Here is a 6708-nt window from a genome sequence, read left to right on the forward strand (position 1 = left end):
TTAGTTTCAAACGAGCACCCCAATGGGACCGGGAGAAATAGAAATCGGGGATGCTTTAAAGATTAATGGGATGGTATCGCTTTTGAATCCGTATATCATTCGTTCAGTAATTTTTTGGTTCAAAATTGAAAGTTGAAAAATGAGAAAACACGAAAAACAAGAATTCAGCTCGGTTTTTCGTTCAGGCATAGAAAAAAAGGTTGAATATTCCTTCTCTAAATGTGGGCGGCATTCTTCTGATTGGTCATCTGAAGATCAACCCGTGTCGTCATCAGCTCTTCCTGGATTCGGCTCGGCAGAATACTAGTCCTCCGCTGCTGCAGTGGTACAGATTCTTAAGGCGGATAATGCAACTACATTTAATCTCATTCTCATCAAACAACCATAACAAACTAACACACCATATCGGGACAGAGCCTATACAGAGCTTTCCTCTGGCCTGGGTACACAAATCCATATTTGGCTAACCTGCGCGTGTAAGAGAAATAGCTAAAGGTGTTAATTTCAGAAATATATGTGTCTTCTCCAGTACATTACACATTAGTCTACCACTTTGGCCTGTTTAGATGAGCAACTCTTGAAATGTGCATGGGAAAGCTGTGGGACGCACAAAGACAACACACAATGTCTTTGACTTGTGAAGTTTAGCTGACCTAGAAATAAAAACATACTGTTTTGTTTAACACTAAATATTAATTAAATAAACTCTGCAAAAACAACGTCATGACTGCTTCGTATTTACAATTCAATGCTGATCTGCACTTCACTTTGCGTGTTCATCAGCTTAGTTTATTTAACCCATCATAAGTAGGGCAAGTCCCAAACTGTGGGCTTTTAAATCTGTGCTCATTTTTCTTGTTCATTTTGCTAGATCCCACGAAATAGTTTTCTACAAGAGGCAGAGGATACAGAGAAGCTTACGGATTGGTGCTAACTAAGTAGCCTATATAAAGAATACACCAAACCAAACCAAATGTTTTCTGAATCAAATTAAACCAACAGAAAATGTGCATGCCAAATATATATTAAGGCCTACTGTAAATTGCATAATAATAATAATGTATATTTTAAAGACATTTTACTATAGTGTTTCATTTTGCGTTGCAGTCCTGTGTGTGAGCGTGTAGCAGCTGGAGCTGCACAAGGCAGCGCATCCTTTTGATGTATCAATTATGATAAATTATGATAAAACACAAGACTCACATTATATGACCTCCTATGTTTATTAATATTGAAGTTATGCTCCGATCGTCAGAAAGTCATCTACTAATAGTTCTTGTTTGAACGTTAATGTAGGCATATAGCAAAGTCAACGCATTATTATTCCTTGTTTATTTGTGTGTAAAAATATAACTGATTTAATTCTGTATTTTAATTTTTTGAAACTTACTGGGCGGGCAATTACCGCACACATTTAGAGAAAGAATATTCAAGCTGTTTATTCATGTTCATTTTTCTATTCCTGGACGAAAAACGAAAAATCGAGCGGAATTTGTTTCCCAATACGCAAAAACAAGAAAAGGAATTTTAAATTTTTCAACTTTCAATTTTAAATAAAAAAACGACTGAACGAATGATACAGTACATGGATTCTTTTAAACCGCAAGCTCTGTCGTTCACATTTCCGTACCTGCAGCTTCAGCATCTTTTATTAACGTTTGTTCCTGAACAGGTTTGTAATAAAAAATAGGTGCAGTAAGTAGCATAAAACATTGATTTGATACACTTCCTTATGGATTTTTGTTCCCTAGCATGATGACATTTTTCATATTTGCTTCACTTGGGAGGATTCAGAAGAATCTGTCACTGGTAGGTGTGTGAATGTTCTCAATATTAGGACCTGAATTATTTATGTGTGATCTTATGAATCTCTGTGTGTTTGATAGTATAATGAATGTTTGGATAGCGAGGACCCTTAAAACACGCATGAGCTTGTACTTTCCAGACGTGCTTTCTTTAAAATCAGACACAACATGTTTCTCTGTGATGCGTTTGAATTCAAAGTTACTAGAGCAGTGGTCAGGAACCTGTGGCTCTTTTCAAAAATCATGTCTCAGCCTTCACCAACCTTTGACCGCTTAAACATCAATATTTCAGGTTGTCCTGGCCAATGCATGCATGCCGTGCTACACTGTAAAAAAAGAGTCGAGTCAGCATAAAATAATAAGGCAGCCTATCAAAAGCTTGTTTCTGAGAGATTGAAGTCCACCCAACTTAAAACATGATGTTTAAGTCATTAGTTGTCACAACATAGTGAACAATGGATGAACAACAGAACAAAATCTTTTTTGATGGCTGAACATAAATAGAGAATATAGATATGTACTACAATTGTATGTGTTTTCTGCCTTAAACAGACCAATGCTTTGATCATAAATTAAGCCAGCTAGAACTCAAACACTAACTTTTAAAAGAAAAAAAGATTAAGAAACACAGAATTGAACATGCTGCAATGTATCTTGGGAACTTTCAAACTCTTGCAGTGTTGTTTGTAAGTTGGGCAAACTTTCTGATGCATTTGTCCAAAAACATGAGAATCTAAGTCCAGTCAACAAAATAATCTTCCTTAGAAACTTGTTTAGGCTCATTTTGTTTATTGGATGCTAAACAATCATTTGTTTCCTTTAAATAAAAAATCCATGTTCAAGTAACTCATTTATCTTTGTAAGGAGAACATTTTGCAAGTTGGATTTTTTACATTGATATGCGCAAGCATCATGAAACTAATCAAAGGTAAACAATAAACACATGTAAAAGTTTTAAAAACCCACCATGCAGCAAGACATACAGTATTTTAGATGTTTATAATGCTCTTTTTTGAGCTCCAAATGCATGCAGTGTTTCGTTTGTTTCACTGTTTTTGAGTTGTCTGTGGACTTAATGTCATGAATCTGCCTTCATGTCATGTCTATTCTTGGTCTTGAGGCAGATTCATGACAAAGTCTTATGTTTTATGTGAGAGAGAGATGTTGGTTCGATTGGCTTTCTTGCTCTCTCTCTGGTCCGTGTCTTTGTTCCCGCCATCTCGTTTCGTCGTTAACCTTCCCTGAGTGTTTCAGTACCCGCACCTGACCCTTGTTAATTATCCTTTGTCTGTCTACCTTTAAAACATCCTCGTGTTCATTGTCCTGTGCTCGTTCGTTGTACATGTTACCTTGTCAATGATCCTAGTCGTGAGAAATACTTTCAAGTATATTCTAGTCTGTGGTAGTTTCAGTCTTAGTGTTTTATAGTTGAGTTCTTGTTCAGTGTTTAGTTATCAGTTATTGTGTGCCCTGCTTTTTCCCCTCTGGGGTTTTTGGTTTGTTTCCTGTTTCATTATTTATTAAAGCCTTGTTAACCCCTTCATCATCCGTGTCTGCCTGCACTTGGGTTCTCCTCGGTGATTCATAACACTTAACTAATACATTTTCATCAATTGAATTCATTCGAGGTATTTAACTCTTAAACATTGTTACAGAGCATCCATTATCATAACAATTACAGACATTTGGAAAATTGTGTAATCAATCAAAGATTTCCTTTGCTCTTCAGAGTTGACATTCGTACAGCTGACACTTGCATTGTGATGTTGAACTCAATATATCAGCGTCAGACAGACGGACTGAGATTCACTACACCATTGCTTGTGTACAACATATCAAGTAACTTTTGGATCAACCAAAGAATTGTCCAGTTAGCTTGTGCGAAGCCAACATAAAACCCACAGGCTGAAAGTTGGTTTGAAACAGCATTTATCAGTTCATCATGTGAGTCCAGCGACGACAGTGACTTCAGGAAAACTGCTCTCTGCTTCACTTCTGTTCATGTGAAGCCTCCGCTTCTACTCAAGCTGCAACACGGACACAAAATTGTCATTTCTAAAAATAAAAGCCTTAGCTTTGTATACTGTGGTAGGCTAACTGAGAGCAGTTTTACTGCGCCTATGCAATTGCCTGACAAGCGGGTCTGTATACGGCGCCACCATGGCAGCAGGATCAGATGGCTGCTTGTCGGAACTGGATTACTTATCCCTGTTGCAAGTCTTGTCTATGGTGTATTGTGTACATGTTTTTCTCCTCACCTTCCCCATGTTATGCTTTATCTCCTTCTAAAAATTCATTTCGTTGCACAGTACTTGTATGTGTGTAATGACAATAAATTGAATCCAATCCAATTGTTGTTCTTTTGTTGCACAAATTGCTTCTATTGTTTTCCTCTACTTTGTAAGTCGCTTTGGATAAAAGCATCTCCTAAATGTAAATTGTAATTTATTCTGTAACAAAGAATGCTTTAATCTATATGGACAATCTGAGCTTTGTGACATGTAAGTGTGGCAACACTGTGATGGTCACATGGCACTGTCAGAGGCATTCCGTGCAAAATTATTTTTTTATTTCTTTCATTGTAAATCTTTTGATTTGCTTGTAAAGCTGCTTTGCGACAATGATTGTAAAAATAGCTATAGACATTTGTTTGACTGAATCACTTACCTCTGATTTTTGCCCTTTTAATCCAGTGAATGGTCTTTTTCAGACCATTGCACCTTCATAAAGGACCATCATTGTCTATAAGCTTTACTCTTTAAGTGAAAATCTACAGTATAGTGCGGCAAAGTCATGTTATCATCGGAAAGACCTAAACTAAATCCGAATGAAGAATGTTCCTGTAGATGAACAATTCTTTTTGGTTTGATTTTATTGTTTGATTAGTTTATCACATTAAACAATGTGATGTGTCATGAGCGGCTGAAGGTATGAAGGGAGACACTGGAGGAGACCTTGAGCGTGTCTCGATGGAATCGATTACGGGTTGGGGATGCCGATGTCTATCAGTGGGGATCGATTTACTGTGCCGATGCCAAAAGCTGCTGAAATAGCCTTTATGAATATTAAACTTGCGCACGGTCGATCGTGGCTCACGGTTTCACGCACACACAAAGACAGACAGACAGACACTCCTCTCTCTTTGTTTATATTTCCTCTATAAAAACAAAAGAAAAAAAGAGATGATGACTTCGCTTAAAAGGGAAGCCATTGGAGGTACCCAACACATTTGCCAATAACGATGACAAATTTTATACCAACTCACGTCTGTCTGTCATTAGATTATGAAACATAGAGACCTCAGTCTGAGACAAACAAAGCAATTGCCCCATCCACCTACCTACCTCCTCAATACTATATGGAATACGAAAAGAATAATCTGCCTGAATCCTCACTACTAAAGAAAAACAGTAAATTAGAAATATCCGGATAGACTACCGCTTGAAATCTTACCCCATTCTTTCACATACAGTACATGCACCCACAGACATGGTAAATATGCTAATAAATAAATAAACAGGTAAATAAGTCAGGAGGACAGTGTGTGTGACCCCCCTCTCTCTCTCTCTCTCTCTCTCTCTCTCTCTCTCTCTCTCTCTCTCTTTCTGAAAGCGCTCTGTCAGCCCAACAGCTCAAGGGTAAACTGGAATAATGTGGCGTCTATTAGACAAGCAAATAGAGCTGTAGCCCCGGCCTGCCTCCTGTGTGTGCTTAATGTATTTGGACATGTTGCTTTGGACATGTGTATGTGTAAAGAGATTTTCAAAGTCCCCGCTGGTGTACAGCACTATTGACCTCAGACTGTGAAACTAATCTGAGGTTATGTCAACCCAATTTACTGCGGCGGTGACAAACATCAAGAGCATTGCAACAAGATGTTATGTCCCATCAGGTACCACTGATCACCGTCAAGAAGTGTCATTTTCTGGAGGATCTATTTGACAGAAATGTTCAACGTTATTATTTTTATAAAAAATAACTCAATTGTGATGAACCTTATTTGAACTTTTTCATTTATATTTTTATTTATTTTAAAAATCTTTTTTTTTTCAATGATTCACATGCGAGTTCACACAACACTTGCTTGCTGACATTTGCTATTATTTGCATGTACTTTAAATTAGGCTGAAATAATGGACTGAGACATAGAAAGTTGCTTAAAATCGTAGTGTATACATGCCGTGTGTGATGCGCACACACACGAGTGTAAAACGGAAAGCATGTGTGCTGGAGAAAAGAGGCGATCATTACCCTCAGCAAGATCTCCAGCATTTCAATGATGTTCAGGTTTTCAGGGCTTGTGTGTGGAAACAGAGGCTAATGCAAACGGCAGTCATTAAAGGAGCTTGCCGCTCCCTCTCCTCCCTGCTAATTAACTTAATGACTACTCGCCACGGGCTACAGCCAACACGAGAAATCATGTTGAGATGGAGGGATGAATAGAAGAGGAGCGGGACGGGTGAGTGTCATGCTTTTGAGTGCATGTGTGCACTGTATGTACATGATAGGTTCATTCTCGTAAGCGTTCGAGAACAAACGCCAAAAACCCTTGTCAAGACGTTTAAAGTTATCCGCACATCAGATCTGATCACATGACAAGATACTGTATGTTTTATTTACATATGTAAACGACGGTTGTGTTTGTGTGCGTGGGTCACGCTGGTTGTTTACCTTCCAGTCATATCTTGACGCTTCAGTTAGGAATGGGTTCCTCGCCACTGTTTGCCTGGCCGGGGGGGCTGCTAGAATTTGATAGTCTTATTTAATTAACACTGCATATAGGAATTTTTTTATGTGTGTCTGATATTTGACCTGTATTTTGACTTCCATAACCTTTTATGTCTTACTTATAGTCAATGTTTTCTTGTACAGCTGCTTTGTAACAATGAAAATTGTAAAAAGC

The sequence above is a fragment of the Barbatula barbatula genome (assembly GCF_947034865.1).
Source record: "Barbatula barbatula genome assembly, chromosome: 17".
NCBI lineage: Eukaryota > Metazoa > Chordata > Actinopteri > Cypriniformes > Nemacheilidae > Barbatula > Barbatula barbatula.